We start from the raw sequence: 18,049 nt of genomic DNA, 5'->3' as shown, positions 1-18,049 counted from the left end.
ATGTGATTATTTGCACATGCTAACATTATAATACCAATCTGCTGCAGACGATGGTATCATATTATTTTGCTGTGCTTAACTAGTTGCAATTTGCATTAAGTTATTATGTCTAGGTGGCAATAAAGACGGCGCTCTCCCAGTGGTCGCAGCTTTTCTTAGTTTCTCATTACATCGCTGTGAGATGTTTTTTTTTTTTGGGGAAGATTTCAACTCTGTTTGATTTGACAGAAGGAAAGTTTTATCTGTCGCTGGTTTAATGCGATTTCCTTTCCTTCCTCCTATATTTATTTTGCAGGCAGATAAATTCCAAATGCAGACGGTCGTCCAGGCCGGCGTGAGGTTAAAGCAACACGACACAATAGACACAATTACTATGCAAATGATGGGGCTGGAAACAAACACCTTTTCCATTAAAAAGTAAAATGCTTTAAATATTTGCATATAGGTACTCTGATTGGCCCATTCCCAATTTCTATATGATTAACATTAATGAAGGAGCAGCTTGATGCTCTGACTGTCTGGCCACATCACGGCCGTCTCTCTAACACTCTCTGTGTTTTGCATCGCGAGGCGTTCACGCTGTACTGAACTAATGACCGAGTCAGCCCGTGTAAAATTAGACCGTGCATCTACACAAGTGTCTCTCTGACATTATGAAAATGTTTTATTGATGACTCATTATTAGCATTTCAGCACTGAGGTGAGTTTGATCCACGCAGCAGATGCAAAGTGTAATAATAATAATGTCTGCTTAATTATTAATATCCAAACCTTAATCCATCTCTGCTGAGAATATGTACATATTTTAGTGTCTCATTTGAATTTTTGCAACAAACATACACCTTGGAAAAAAAGAAAAAGAAAAAGATGGCCGTGGTAATGACAGGTTTAAATGGGCTGATTTTTAAGAATTAATGTGTTGGTGCTGAGCTGAGAGGGAAAGAGGTCCTTCTGTTTATTCTGTTTGATTCTGAAAACATGCTGCATCCCACCACACGTCCCCGCAGAGAGGCGAGCAGAGCACACACTGTGTGAAAGGCGTCATTCGGCACCAGAGGCTCGAGGAGTGTTTGCAAGTCATTAGTGGTTTGTAAATGATATTTGTTCCCATGTGACATATCATTTGAAATGGTTTTCTAATAATAACACCCACTGATAATAAAATAAGAGTGCCCTCATGTTGTGATTATGCTTTTCATAAATTTCGTTTGTGGGAAAAAAAAAAAAAAAAAGAACGGAGGGAGGGGGGTGTGGGGGGGGGAGGATTTCAGTATGAATAAGTGCTCAATATGTTGATATGAATTTTACGCTCAGATGGTGAGAATTTCACCGATCCTCTGAAAGATGACCCCGCTCTACGCAAGGGTTCAGTGAGAGAGAGCACGCAGCCGAATTCAGCTTTGCTTTGTAACCTGACTCGGCTTTGTTGCAAAGAAAATTGCATTGTGTTCTGAAAGCCCGAAGCTTGAACTGTCACCTCCTTCCCTTAATGACTCCTGACAAACGCGTTGTCTTCCCGCGGTGCGTTTCCTGTTTGCCACAGCGCACAGAGCCAAAACGACTTGGCACAGGACACAGTGTTATGTGGTGAACAGGGAGCCGTGCTGCTGCTCCAACACAATTTACCTTGTATTTTATGAAATGAACTGGCGGCTCGGAGATCAATAGGGCCCCGTAGTGAATGCAAACAACACTACCGCGTCCTTATCGGGAGCCTGCTGCCAATCTGTGGCAAGCGAAGCCTGCACCTTCCCCGGGATACACCATTGGTCTTTGAAATTAAAGTTGACGCCTGTAATCCAGGGAAATGGTCCCTCTATTCTCGCTTAACACCGGTTTAGTTTCACCCCAGCTGATGATAAAGCATGACAGAAATACATAGCACTATCTTCTTGCCGGGGTCGATTGGTTTTGCCAGCTTATCAGGAAACAGGCAGCTAACCTTCTTATTCCTGGCCCATTGACAAAACTGAGGAGTCAATTTACAAGAGAAGCCATCCTGGGTGGCTGGTAAATAAAACCATTCTTCTTCTGCCACACACACAAAAAAAAAGAGAAAAGAAAATAACCAATTTTTTAACCTTCTCAAACATGAGTAAATGTATAACACAGGAGGGTAAGTGCTAGTGATGGAGTGTATTCATGTAAATCCTCCTGAGCACAGCTGCAGGAAATAGACAGGGATCTACTGGAGCGCTTTGCCTGTAAAGGGTGGGATTTACATGCCTAACTAGGGCTTAACCACCCTTCCCCGAGTTTACCTGTTACTCTCTGGCCTCTGAGCGCGTGATTGGACGGGCTGAGGTTGCACTGCTTATTTTTAATGCCTCTCGATCCCCGCTCATATCTGTCAGTCTCAGAAATAAACTCATATAAAGTCTCTGCTTGCCGACGGAAAATTGGTTTGATGTGACGGCGTATCGGGAGGTTTGCTTGTTTCTCGCTCCACGGCAGACATCAGATCAGCTAAGAAATTAAAGCACATACGAGGAGCGTATGGCAGGATGTGAATGATGGAGAGCGAGGCTGGGAGGTGCAAGTGCCGCTGCAGGACTGCTTTATGGGTAATTGAGATCACATTAATGCCCATGTGCTCCTCCTGAGGAGAAAGTGCAAGTCTCTTCCTTTTGGACAGGATGTGGCTTTGAGCAGTTTCGGAGGTGGTGGGCGTCGCTCCTGGGCTCCACCGCCCTCAGCTGAATCTCAGCTCCTGCAGGCACATTCTGTCGACCGCTCAGGGCAGTTCAGACTAAGCAGAAAAACTGTTTGGCTGTTTCTTTTTTCCTCCCTTCTCAACCAAACTCACATCTGTACACGTAGTGCACGCAGCAGCGAGCTCATGCCAGAGCAGTCTCAACAAAAACATCTCATTTGTTTTTTCCCTCTGAACCTTAGATCCCTGCAGATGATTAAAACAACACAAATAGCTTGCACCGACTCTATTAATGCCGTGCTCATATCACACAGGAACCGAGCACAGATGCAAAGCATTCCCTTTTTTTTCTCTGCATGTTTTGTATTTTTCTCCCCCTCTAAACAATGATGTTCAGAACTGGAGCCGCCGCCAATAAAATTAATGGGAGACTTACTGAGTCCATACAGGAAGTGGGCTTTTTAAATAAACACATTGTTTCCAAACGAATCCACACCCCCATTGTTTACAGACCGGGAACTGGGCTGGGTGCAGACCGGGCCGGTCCAGCCCGAACACTGCCTCCCCAGCTGTCAAGGCCACTCCATTTTAAACAGTGGAAGAAAAAGATAAGTCGGTGAAGCAGGAGTTCACTTTGATGTTATTTTTGGTCATTATTTGTTTTTTATGTTCATTCTCTAAATCATGCAATATTCACACTGACCAATGAAAAAACCTGTTTTATGAGTTTTCCATTTTTAATTTGTAGATTTAGAAAAATAAGAAGTATTTGGAGCACAACTAACATCTATGTAATCAAGGTTTTTTTTTTCTTACCACACAAATTATGTTAAACCATTGGGATATTATTTGCCATTCAGTTGCAGTATTAAAAAAAAAAAAAAAAAAAATCATTATCGAGACATCATTCAAGATTCATTCAAGTCAAGTGTTGTCACAAAGTCGAGCAATAAAATGTGTACTTGCAAAACAAATAAAAACAATAAAAAAAAGAATACTATGGAACATCAATGGAAAAATAAATATGTAGTTAAGCCACATGACACACACTTGCTGAGCGTTTCCAGGAATCATAAAAGGAAACAGAGCCCAGACGTTACAGTTACAGTAAAAATGCTTCATCACAAAGCACTGCAGGAAGCGGACATCTATAGCTTTAACAGTCGTCTGTAAATGTAATTATTAACTCCTCTTCTGTTCACATTCAGGAAAAACCTTTACCTAATAAAAAAAAAACACAGTCTTTTTATGATCAGATTTATCATCACTAAATTTGAAATATCTGTGGATATTCAGAACCACTCGGTCTACCACTCTCACTTATCTCCTCCGGCATCGATTTTTGTTTCAAATACTACCAGTCACTTATCACCTCATTTGCATAATGTCCGATGAGTAAAAATTTGTCAGGCAGATTGTAATTCATATCTCCCCTCTGTGCACTTGCCCGCCCCGCTATTTCTGTTCGCTACCTCACATTTACATTTCAATCAGTGATTATAGCCTCTCCTCTTCTCGACCCGCTGAAAGTAAATACACGACTCCGCTGTCTCCCACTGACATGCATTTGGTTGGATTGGACGGATAAGCATGAATGTTCTGCCTGGTACAGTACTTACCACAGTCTGGCATTACCACTGCAGGGCTATAAAATGTCTTGGTTTGGCTTAAATTGGCCAACAAATGGCTGGAGAGTCGTCCTTCACCATCTGACACAGTCTCTGTCTTTACTGATCATTTGTTTCGTTTCAGTCGGTCTCTTTATCGACTTGTGTTCAGAACCCGAAAGCGTGGGTTCTCAGCTGGAACCAAAAAAATAGTGGTTCTTCCTCACGAACCGTAGCATCATCGGTGTCATATTCTGTGTTGTGAAAAGGAGTGGAAAGTAGAGGAAGTATGGAGATTTAGGGCCAATTCCAATTCCTATCTTAATCCTCAATCTTAACCCTCAAGCTCAACCCTTATCTTAACTGGCCCTCAAAACCAAGTGTTGAGGATTTTTATATCTCTATTAACAAAGAAAATACTTAATTTGTATCGCACTCGCTTCGCTGCTTTCAACGCCATCTTTCTTTTGTGAAAACACGCAATGCATTCTGGGTAGCCCTTGCTCCCAAGGGTGGGCCCGGAAAATCTCAATATTGAGGGCGATACAGCCCTTAAACTTGCCCCTCAACTTAATTTTTCTGAGAATCGGGACAGCACTTGCACTAGAGGGAGCGCGCATTTTTGAGATTGAGGGTTAAGCAAGGAATTGGAATTCACCCTTAGCCGGTGTTGTGCTTACTTCTGCCTGAGTAACGTCCTCCCTCTTTAGTTCCTCTTAAACTGTTGTGAACGCAGGCTGGTTCGCCAGAAATCACCATGGTTCTGAGGCTCCAGAACGGCACCATAGCCAGAACCAGAACTGTGTGTCGGTCTGAGAGCACGACTAGAGTTCTCAGTCTGTCCACGTGAAAAATCAAGTGTAGGTGAAACTGCATATACTGGTGTTTCATACACACCGAAACAGTGTTTTCGGGGACCTGAAATGCATTTTTTTTTTTAAAGAATATACATTTTGTGTTTCAAAAAAAATAGAAGCTTCATACATAAATCAATAAGAATGACATCTTGTCTGGTACTGTTGTGAACACTACCTCTGAGCGCTTGAAAAATGGAGAATCCTCCATTTGGTACACCAACCTCATCATTTGATGTTAATTGGGAACTTTTAAGTATTTGAAGTACTTATTAAGTTATTTACAACTTAATAAAAGTAATTATTTAGTAACTATTTAGTGGTTGTGTTGTTCTCAGCTCCTCTGGCAGGCTGTTACTGATGTTCCACTTAAATGCTGCCTTTGCCAAAAGTTCTTTGTTCTCTCTCAGGTTGTAACCAAAGAGCCAGTGGCAAAACACCTGAAAGATTAATTCATGAAAAGCACATCTGATGAGTATTCAGGTGTTTCATTTAATCCTCCTGTCTTTATTTGACTTTCCGTCACACTTGTTTCTGAAATATTAGTAGGCAGAAAATGAAAGTCTGACACACGAGCCGCCACTTCCTGCACACGTTGAACACATGGCTGAGGAAAAGGTCAAGCAAGCGGTAAATGTGTCTGTTGTTAATTTATTATTGACCGCAACTGTGAAATTAACGTTTGACATGTTTGTTCCTCGTGTGTGTGTGTGTGTGTTTTTAGTTAGAAAATGGCCCAGAGCATAATAAAAGAACAAAATGCTGTGTGTTTTCTAATAAGACTGACACCCACACAGGCTGATGACAAACGCTAAGCTCCCTGCAGTCGCACGTACAAAGCAGGTTATATCTTCACTGTGCAAGGAAACCACTGTAGGAAAGTCTGCGTGCATTTGGAAAAAGCTCACATCCATACTTCTTACACCGCTGGACGCCTGCTGTCTGTTGACTTCTGTCAGTGGTAACCCAATATATAACTTCATAAATGGCTGATGAGTCATAGTCAGGCTTACAAACATGACTTTCTAAATTGCTCTTTGAGGTGAACCATCTTTTTGTTGCTTGTCTGGGACAGTGAGGTGACACTTGGGCTGTAAAAGCTCAGAGGGCAATTGTTTTCTGGTGTTTGTGTTTGCTTGTTTTGGAACGACTCAGCAACTCTTCTATCATGAATCAAGGAGAAAAAGAAAATTGGGAAAAATCATAATAATCACACTTTGCCACAAACTGCTCCCCCCGGCCTTCTGTTTTCCAACTCTGGTTACACACATGTTGGCTCTGCAGAATATTCAATAGACATTTATAGGAAATAAATTAAGAGATGAATGCAAACCATATGGCATTCAGAGGTTTATTTGTAAAGCCTCTGCATCAAAGCTTTTTCCAGATCACACCATATTAGCTATGTTTTTCCAGTCCAGCAAAATCAGGAAGGTAACCACAGACTTCCCTGATGGGAAACACATGAGCGGCGGTCCGTCGAGACAAGGAGCCTCATACATGGACAAGGCATCGTCAGGGAGCATCAGCAAAAACTATTATTCTTTGCATTTCTGGATGTCATATGTCACCCCAGTTTGACTTCATCTCCAAGACGGGGGGAGAACGATGGAGCTGCGTCACTGCTTTGATAGAAACCTTTTTAGCCTCATGGTGACCCTCCCTTATCCTCCACCATCCCCACTTCCACTCCAGCTACATTCACACTTCTTTACATGTGAGGTAGCCTGGATGCCTGTGCAAGGCGTGGGCTTGAAGTCAGACCAGGAAGCAAGCCAAGAGGAAACGGCAGTGCCCAGGGTTTACACTTCCACCCCTGCATGAGACCCCCGACTCACCTCCTCTCTCTCTCTCTCTCTTGCTCCTTTCCCTCCCGAGCATTACGTGATGGTTTGACAAGTTTTACGATTTTCTGCATTTGAGTGTGACAGCAGCGGCCCTCCTGCGTGTGACAGGCCCAACTGCGGCGGTCTGCTGACAGCCGGACTGGTTTCCCCTTCTTCGTTGTTGATCTTGGGCTTGCACTGCACACACACACGCAAACGGCCTGCCAGTGTCAGACGTGGTGGGCCACACCGCTTACAGTCAACAGCTTTAACCATGGATTTTCTTTTCTTTTTTTTTCGTCTGTGGAGTCCCACACTTTCTGCATGAGCCAGCTTTGGTTTTTGCGCTCGCATTTCCACTACTTCAAAGTCTAGAATCGGCACAAAGCAGGCTAAGCAAGTGTTAGTTCTAGTGCCATTTTCACAACATGGACAAGATGGGTTCAACTGATTCTCAGTCTTTTTTCGCTGCTTTCACAGACAGATAAATGCACTATATGCTCAGAGTGATCAGGACCTGCTGTGCGCCATCGGGCTGTTTACCTCAGGACAGACAGAAAAGCACTTTCAGGGAGAGAAAAGCCAGAGATTCCCGCTGAGGGAAAATGCATCAAAGCGCCTGACTTAAGGCTATAATTACCCACCGCGGTGCTTGAAATGTAGAAGAATGAAGTCTTTGGAGAAACAGAATAGTTTATTTATCTTGTATTTGTTGTTTTAATTTTATTTCACATTTGCAAATCAAGTTATCTGTGGCAGTAAGTTAGTGGTATTTGCACAATGGATTATGTTCCAGGAGTTGCTTAAAACACGCACTGTTGATGCCACGTTACAAAAAGTGGTTTTGTTTAGGATTTTTTTGCATTTATAGTCAATAAACGGATCCTTTTCCCTGCAGTCCCATCTTTTAGATTGCGTAACAGTGGAGGCTTGGTCTTGGCAGAGCATGGCAGAGCAGCGGCTTTGGATAAATACAGTCAGTCCATTCTCTAACGATGTATGAAATCCTAAACTAATAGAAATGTATGACCTTCCCTCCCTCTGTCTCCTGTCTGCTGATCGGGCCAAACCAGTGTGCCTGTTGCTTGTGTGCAGCACGTCGCTGAAGGAAACCATGGCCTTCAGGAGAACTTGAGCTTTGTCTTCGTTTGAGAGATGAAGGAAACTTGTCTATTCTTACAGCCGGCAACAAATCTGCTGACAGCTCGCTACTCTGTTAGGTTTTCTTGAGTAAATCAATTTATAGAGATTTAAAGTTCACTCATGTTTTCATGCTCTCTGTGTGTGGGGAGGTTTTATTCTGCAACCAGTTCAAAAAAATTAAAGGTCCTGGTTGTCTGCACCTCTGATTCTGTGAAAACAAAAACATTAACGTGATCAATTTCATGTAAGAATGATATTTTCAGATATAAACACTTTCACTTTTTCTGCTCTGATCTAAACTGGAAATAAGCTTTTACCCAACGGCGAGTCCACGTGGAAGATTGACCGTCTCGCATGGAAGCGTTTTCATCCCTCATCATCTCGGTTATTCTGACCACTTTGTGTGTGTGTTTTGCACAACACAATGAGAAATAAGTCATTTGTGTTTGTTGGCAGCTGAGGAGCTGTCTTTCAAGCACGATGCTAGCGGCGATGCTAGTGGGGAAACATGCAGTATCCTCGTCCAGTCCAATGCTGTGTTGCTTCATCAAAATCTTCACAGCAGCAGGTTTCTCAGCAAAGGATCAAATAACCTCAGGCTTCAATATTTTCTAACACGTGAAAATCAGTACTCCATGAATACTTAAACAAAAACTACCACCACCACATCTGAGAAAAACTAAAGATAACCATGATCATAGACTTAATTTGAAACAGGTACGGCTGTCGAGCCAAAATACATGTTTATAAATGGTCTTGTTCTGTAATTTCATGTGACTGGAGCCATAAGGGGTGTAAATTTGTTTCTGAATTTTTCTTTTTTTATCAACAGAGGAAGACGGCAGTAGCAACTGTTTGCCTAGAGAGATCTGCCAAACCACATGATATTATTGGGCACAGACCAAGTTTTCTTAAATATAAACAACAGATTCTTGGCTTTAAGAAAAACAAATGTATACATTTATATCATGCCACATGAAGGAAGATATGGTGATGATCACAGATTTATTAAAGTGAAAATCTACTAAAAACACTCTAAAGCCATGTTTCCAAAGAGTGTACCTTTCCCTTGGGGTACCAGAGTAATCGTACGGTATGGGTGAAGCGCGACCCACGACAGTCCGCTGATTGGGCGTCAGAAAAGCGTTGCTCCTATAGCGACTGGTGTTTGTTCAACTCCCGCAGACTCTTCTCATACAAAGCTTCACGTCTCGCTGAGACGAAGCGACACGAAACGTGCAGAAAAAAACGAGATCCAGTGTTGTCCGTTGTGTTGGTTGTCTGTTGTGTCGTGTTCGATGTCGTTGTTTGTTCCTGGCGCACCGACACCAACATTGTGCTACTTATCTCACTGACGTGGCCATCTGGCACAGTGCAAACCACACCTACCAAGTAAAGGTACTGTTCTCAGTCGTAACGCAGGTCTGACCGAGGGCTTTATCATTTCAAACAGTGCGGTACTGTACTAAACCGAGCTGTACACTGATGGAAACAAGCCAAAGATGACAAGAAAAACAGTAGAAACCCTGCGTATGTCTCATCACACTGTCATAACAGATTTAAATAAATTAAAAAACATGTTGGTCTCCTGCTCACCCAGGAACCTGTGAGGAAAGTGTATGCTCTTACACTACTACTTACACGTACATTAACAAAAACATGTTCGTCATTTCAAACCTCAAGCCAAATTTCATATAATGGCGATTAAGCCAATCAGCTCTAAATAACTGTTGCTGTGTTTGACAGGATAGCATCTTGATTTTGTGTCACCTGCCGACATTCTTACACTGCACACAGGAAGTGATTTGTTTCATGTCAAGACAGAAAAAACCTCAAAAGCCTGGTCGTTCAGCTGTGTGCTAATGTAAATTCTTCTTGCCCCCGTCTACCCCTGCAATGCCACTCTATATATGCAAATGCTCCCTCCGTCAGGTCTGATAGTATTGCTTGATAGAGCTTCTTTTCAAACGAGGGACACAACATATGACCCTGGCATGTTAACATTGTTTCACAGACTAAACAGAGACAGGAACAAAACCACCAAAGGTTATGCACAGCAACTTTAAATGAATTCTTCTTCATCAATTTTTTATGGCAGTTGGCAACTGTAAGGTTGCATCATGGCCTCTGTCTTTTTCAGCGCTTTCACTTCCTTGTGTGTTCTCATCGCCTTATCCTCTGAAATAATCAAGATCACACAGTTTAGTGCTCACCTATTTTTTAATCCAAATCTGAAGTCATCATTCCAATCTGTCTTTATTTCACAGTGAATGTGGCAAGGCACTGGTCAAAGCTTGAACGAATGTGCATTGTATTACTGAGCGTGCTTGGTTGGCCTGAATATGGCCTGAAAACTGAATAATAAAACAATAAACCGGACTCCGAGCTTGGCTGAACAGGAACAGTTACTTTTCACTTTATTTCTCCTTAATCTCTGGGACAACAGTGGTGGGAACACGTCCGCTTTCACACAGAATAATCTGTTACAAAGGTTTGTCGTCTACAATAAATGCATTGTTATTCATATTCCCACTGGTATTAAAGTAACACAATGTAGGATTTTCTCTTGAGATCCCCCTGCAGTTGGTAAACAGTATGGTTTGTTCCAACTATCATTAAAAAAATGTGATGTACAAACAACCATGACTAGGTGCAGGAGCTTATGTTATAGCATTTTACACAAATATGATTGGATTGTTTTATTTTCTCAACTAACCCCTAAAAAAACTGCCAGAAAAGTGATCATCCACAATGAATAAACGTCCTTGGTCATGAAAAAAAGTCTGCATGGACTCTTAAATCAAGTAGCATTTGTCATTTACACTCCAGATAAAACATCTCATTGTGTATTTCTGTCACTTACCTCGGTTATTGTCCAGTAAATGATGCTCTAAATTATCTCCTCACTTTTACTTCCCCCATTGAATGTGCTATCGCTTGAACCGGCAATTTATTTCCCCCAAAATGAATAATGTGACACTGAGTGTCCCTCGAGTTTCACTTGAAGTTGCATTTCTTATTTGTTCTTTCATTTGACTCCACTTGAACATAATTTAAAAAAAAAACAAGCACAGACGGAGAAAGTTGATCCTCATCCTTCCCTTTAAACCCTCTCACATTAATCATCAATTCATCACTTGTCTTTGTCTTTGCCCGCTTCAATAACCCTCACAGCAGACAAGGGTCACCTCCAAAAAGTGTCTTTATCAGACCAAGTGTTGAGCACAGAAATCTCCACAGTTCTCTGTTTTCTTTATCCAATGTCAACAGCTGACTGTCTTTCAAAGTCAAATGCAGTGTCAGTGTCAATAATTAAAGCTGTTTATATTTCAAAAAGAATATTTCATTTACCAAAAAAAGTCATATGTGCACTAAAACCATTCGATGGACAGCTTTGCTTCAGTGATAGACCCATTCCCACTTTGTGTGTGTGTGATTACATTTTATGATTAAAGGGAAAAAAATTGAATTAACCTGAAAAACTCCACTTAATATTGACTTTTTTTTTTTTTTACTACAGTGGATTTAAGTTGCAAACAGCATAGACTATTCTGTTGTTGTTTTATTCTTTAGATCAAAGGCTGCTTTAATAAGGCCATTATAAATACATCTGAAAATTCACTCTGATATTCAAGCAAACAAATCAATACAGGATGTGCACCGTTCATTGGTCTTTTATTGTGGCACTGTAGGCCGTTGCTGAGGTAGCGCACCATAATGAAGAAAAACAGCGCAGGGCTACAGCTCTCCTGCTGTGTTCAAAGTCGCTCATATCCAGTGTACTTTATAATTGAAAGAAGGGTAATCTCTCCATTCCTTTGAGCTGCAGCTTACATTCTTTTTCTGCCGTTGTCTAAATGAATTGAGCCATGACCAGGTGGTGAAGGTGGGAGAGTTAAAGATGCCATATGTAAGAATGTGGCCAAAAACGGTTACTACATTCAAATTCAAAATACCGAGATCTTTTAGGTTTCGTTTTCTGACGTAATTGGCAACCCGTGGTTGCGCGGCAGCTGAGATTCTACTGACATTGGCGCCACATGCCAAAACATGATTTCAAAACATAAACATGATTTGCAGTCTGCAAAATATTTTTTTTAATGCAAATATTTTGGCTGTACTGTTGTTGTTGGTGAGCTCAGTTTGTTATATGAACATTATTCCTGAGTCTCTGTGACATATTAGGAGGATTTTATGGCCAGTTGCTTTGGATTTATTACATAATGCACCTTTAAAGAATAAGGGACGCTATGGCCACCACATCATCAGTCGAGTGCTTTGTTGTTGATTGTCGAGTTCAAAATGTCCAGTACTCGACAACAGCCGAGGTGACAACACTGGAAAAAGAAAAAGCAGCGTGACGTTTTATCAGTTGTACACGTATTTATCTCCTGAGCCTTTGGTGAATTTCTGTAGGATGAACAAACATAAGCCATATATTTCCTCATAACTTATTAAGGAGCAGCGGCGAAGTGTTTCCTTAAATCTATGTCTTACACTCCTCGTTTTGGAGCACGGTGACGGTTGATTAGGCCTCAACACTCGTGTGCTGCACCACCAGTCTACTTTAATTCCTTTGCAATATTGATGAGCTGCTGCCCCTCGGTGGAGCCTAAAAGCTCCCGTCCTGGTCCCCGTGTCTGCTGAGCGGGGACTGGGAGGGCGACTCCAGTGGACCTCACTGACAACTGTGGGCAGAAGTGGACAGTGAGGATCAGAGTGAAAATCAAGTGTAGCAGCATTGTGGGTAAATAACGAGTTATTAAATGGAGACATCTGAGGTTTACAAGGCAATTAAAAAGTATCCATAATAAGACAGTCAAACAATCAAGATTTTGCAGACACTGAGGGCACCCCCTCATCATTATTAATTAAAAATAATGACATGGCACATTTTGTTCTTACATTCATATTTATTTATGTGAATAAGCATGAACTGATGCAGATTCAGGGCCAGTTCAACAAGTTCCTACTAAATTACTGTATCTGAAAATGAATGTTGTCACGCTGAAATTATTACTACACAAAGATATAAAAAGAATAATAATAATAAAAGAAATGAAAAGAAATGTCTTTCAAAAGGGGTCAAATAGTACTAAAGTGCCACTGTGTCTGTGGGGGGCAATACTTCTGTAGTACCTTCTGTGCAAAGCTGAAATTGTCAGTATTATTATATTTTATATAATGTTTTCTTAGATTACATTAGATTACATTTCTACTCAAATTTGATCCGACGTCAAGACACAGAAAAACACATTAAAAGTAGATAAGTCCTACTGAAACTAAAGCATTTAAGACGTGTGGTGTACAATTATGAAACCTGAAAAAAAGTGTCAACATGAAAAAATAAATGTGATAAACAAATACATGAAATAAATAATACAATAAATAAACAATCATAAAACAAAAAAAAGTTTAGCTGTTCAATGACCACAGGAATGAAATAAGATCTGACAATTAAATGATTAGATTATTATCCAGTTTACAGGATTACCACAGGATTACCCAAAAACACTTAGTTTTATTCTTGTCGGGGCTCAGTTGTAAAAGACATTTTAATCTCAATGGTGCAATGAAAGTCAAATTAATTGTGAAGCACTTTCAGTTAAGAGTTGAACAGTGTGAGTGTCTGCAGGAAAAGGACCAGTTAAGGTCAGAGGAGGTCGTTCAGTGCCCTGACGACCTTAAGGTTGCCAGAGGGCGAAGGTGAGGAACCGGTAGTGACCTGTGTGTGAGGTTTGTACAGAATACTCCTTTAAGTGGATGTCTTTCAAACTGACAAACCACAGATCTGTCATAACTTACAGTTACTGTTTAACACTTGACTGGTATACATATCATACACTTAAGCAGGTGTGAATTAGTATGAGGTAAGCCTTTTATCAAATGTCTACAACCAGTTTTTCCCATGTTCTTAATGAGGTGTGTCCATGGCAACACGAGAGACTATTCCTTAATAATGAAACATCACAACAGATGTAACCGTATATTTAAAAGAGGAGATTATTAATATAGACATTTCTTTATATAGAATATACTCCACTCTCACTCTCACCTACATTACTTGACCACCACACTCCTCACCTCACTATTGTGAATTGCAGTATATTAAACCCTGTTTGAAGTACATTAACCTGACTCACAACAATGGGAATGTGCACCCTGAGGGGGATACCGGCATTATTGGCTTCCTGTTCCTGGAATGTTACTCTCCTTACTGTTAACTGATCTCGTTTTAAGTTTACAGGCAGGTGTGGGAAGTGAATATATTAAAGACATATCCTCCTCTTTACATGTGTGAATGGGGATTAGCTGTTGATTACAGCGTAAGGCTGCGTTACATCTGGACCTTAGATGAAGCCTCGAATAACTGCGCTCCTCCAAATCCTCAACATGTTGTCCCGGAGTTTGAATTTGAATTCTATCAGTTTTAAACCATTCAAAACAGAAAAGATAAAACCATAAAAGGACATCGAAACACCAAACACATTTTAATCCCTCATGTAAAAGATTCAAAGGTAGCGGGAGAGCTCAGGTTTTGTGTTCCAAACTGTGTGTGTGTGCGTGTGCGTGCGTGCGCGTGTGACAGAGAAAATGGTGAACAGATCTAAACCTTAGTAAATGGAATGTCTTGAACACAAGTAAGATGTTAAAACTTGAAACAGCATCGGAGTAATTTGAGCATCTGAGATGGTTGGGTGTGTGAACATCTCCCTGGAATTAAATGGTACATTTTTAATAGCACATTATTCTTCTTACTAAAGGTCTTTTAATAAAGTAAGAATGAATTACTTTTAATAAAGTAGGAATAAAGTAGTCCCTACATATATGGTGGTCGTAGAGCTGCACTACAGCAAGCGCCCCCACAGACCCAGAACACTTCCCTTATTGAATATGCTGGTGCTTTCTCTCTTGGGTTTTGCATGTGTTTTGTTTCTTTCTGCAGATCATTTGTCTTTTGCAGCGCGTTTCTCACGTTGCCTTTGTTTTAGTTTGTGCTTTTGAATCTGCAGCATCTGTGAGTGTGCAGCTCGTTTCTCCTCCTGCATGCGTTTTGCGTCATTGCAGTGCGTTTGCCCCTGTCGGCCACCGTAGATTTTAGCCTTTTCATGCAGTTGCACACAATATGAATCATGCAAAATCAATGGCACATGAGACAATTACAGTGACCACTGGCATCAAGCTTTACTATCAACGTATTGCCCAGGGGGTTCAGGGTTATGCTGTTGCAAATATATATATTTCAAAATAAGAGCAGACTAATAAAAAAGCCACCATAAAGCATTTGCTGAACATACATGCTGTTGGGAAGAGGAACCTCCCTCTGAAACATACTTTCACTCCCTGATAAAGACACTATTATTCTTTTATGGTTGCGGATAGTTGCGAAAGATATTGATCTGTCTAGTTTGCTCAAGGTGGTTGGAGAAAGCTTTGGTTACATGTGGTGAACAGGCTCAATGTTGAGTAAATAAGAGTTGATGAGGTAAACACAGGCTACGCATACAAACCAAGACATCTGCTCAGGCACACTGGGTGAACCAACCTGGAGGCCAAATATTGTGACTTCAAAACTTAAATAAATAATGAGGAAATAACGAAACATGAAGAAAAACTTGGAAAAACAAACAAGCAGTGTACATTTAAATGTTTCCTTTCCCCCCGTACCCAACAGTTTGTTTTTGCCTCAGGGAAATGTCATTATATTATGCTACTTTTTCGCCAGTACAACGACAGTTGAGTCAAACTGTCCGTCGAGCAGATATGTGACTGGCTGTTTTGTCTGAGTGGATGCCATTTTTTTTTTAAAGGATGATTTCACTCGGTTTGTTGCCTCGGGGAACAGCCAACAGTCATTTCAGTCATGTTCGCTCAGAAAAACTTTAAACAAATTACACATTTAAGATATTTTCAGCAACAAGCTCATGTCGTTTTACTTGCTCGTGGCCGATTATTGTTATTTTAGTTATTGACGATCATTCTATTGAATTTACACTTGTGATGTGTAGTTATTATACGGTTATAGTGATTTCTGCTGTCAAGATGATATTGTGACAGCAAATTCAGCTGATTTAGCAAAGCACCATTTGTAGGTTTATAGGGATAGTTACTATTAATGGGTTCATGATGTATGTCAGTGTTTTCATGCGTTGGTTTATGTTGCTACACAATAAACACAACACTGTCTGTCTTTATACCACATTTTAAATCTCTTTTAAAGACTCACCCGTTTTCCTTAGCATCCAAGACGGTGCGAGTCTGTTGTTCTGCATATATGTCGTGCCGACTTGTGTGTTTTGTGTTTTTATATTGTTGTTAATCTATTCATTTTATTTATTTATTTTAATACCACTGTGCAGCACTGCTTTATAAATAAATTGGATTGGATTGGATTGGATTGCATTTACCACATATAAATGTAACACCGGTGTGCAGACACAAAGTCCAACTCTTGACCTGGATGTCATATTAACAAAAAACATTTTCCAGATGTCTGCAAATTATTTTCATAATTCCCTCATGAGGCAATGTTATTACTCAGGACTACTACTCCACATACTTTCTTTAAACTGTCCTGCATTAGTCAGTTTTACTTCCACGGATTAACGGCTCACGATGTTTGGAGTATTTCAAAGATGAGTTGGAGTGACCTAACGTGTTTACCCCAACTCTGTAATGTTGTTAATGTTGTACATTACTGTATAGATTCGGGGGGAGATCTAATTTATTCAGGAATGTTAAAAGTGTAAATGTGTGCAAACCAACCTCACTGCTAAATAAAGTAAACTTTTGCATTAATTCAGCTTTCGGAGCAAACAGATGAGTAGACAAGCTTCTGGGCAGGTTACATCCACAGAGCTGTTTATCAAAATAAGCCAGCCAGTCCAGAGTGGTCAGCCATTGATTTTGCTGCCAAATATAATCTGTTTCACCATCATAAATCTGTGTCTGACATCTGCACAAAGCTCCATTTTAGCCAAACACTGCCAAGTAAGGCTGTTTATTCACCGATGGCCCGATAGTGTCCATGACAACGCTTGCTACAATTAGACAACTGTAATCCCGCCTTCAAACATGCACGCAGTTAATTATTTCAGCACAAAGTGAGAAGCAAATCATGATGACGAGGAGGAGAAAGAAAGACAGCTGTGGAATCCTGGCCCACTGTTGTCAGGACTGTGTGTGTGTGTGTGTGTGTGTACAGCACAGTCGGCCTTTAATGAGGACTGAACCAGACCTACATAATGAGAAATGAAGGATTAGATGGAGAAATAAACAGACAAAGATTTTTTTTTTTATCAGTATACAATAACACTGACACAAACACAAACACACACACACATGCATGTGTCCCGTAATAATGTTAGTCATGCAAATATTTCTGTATTTACGTTAACACATATTATTTCAATGTGCATACCAATACAATGGAGTTGAAAATAATTCCACGTGGTGCACTTTCTCGAGACCTGTACCTGTACACTTGTTTGGCAACTGTTTGCATATGGAATGCAGATTTTAATCCTAAATGTGTTGTATGTGCTGCTGTATATTTACAGTATTGTATACAATGTTCAAACACGACCATTTCCATGACCGTCCTGGATTAAACTGCTGTTCTTATCATTAAAGCTGCACTGCGTAACTTGGCAACTTGGCAATTTATTAATGTTATTTTTCTGCGTCTGTTTGGCCTTTATGAAGAGGAATGATCGAGCAATATTTGTATGCTGAATCCTTCATCTAAAAACAGGCTCTTCTTTGTGTTTTCAGTCATATTGCAAACAGTTTGCGGTTGTCTTTCTTGACTTGCGCAATGTTGCTGTTGCCTCCATTTGCCTACAGTGAGAAACACAGAGCGAGTCATGTGGAGTGACATTTGTTTGTATTAAAAAGTTACACACAACAGCTTTAATATTGCATGGGACGTTTTTATCAATGTTTAATGTTGTTTTCCAAAGCTGC

This window comes from Microchirus variegatus (assembly GCF_963457635.1).
Source record: "Microchirus variegatus genome assembly, chromosome: 7".
In the NCBI taxonomy this organism is placed as follows: Eukaryota; Metazoa; Chordata; class Actinopteri; order Pleuronectiformes; family Soleidae; genus Microchirus; species Microchirus variegatus.
This window is presented reverse-complemented; position numbering follows the sequence as displayed.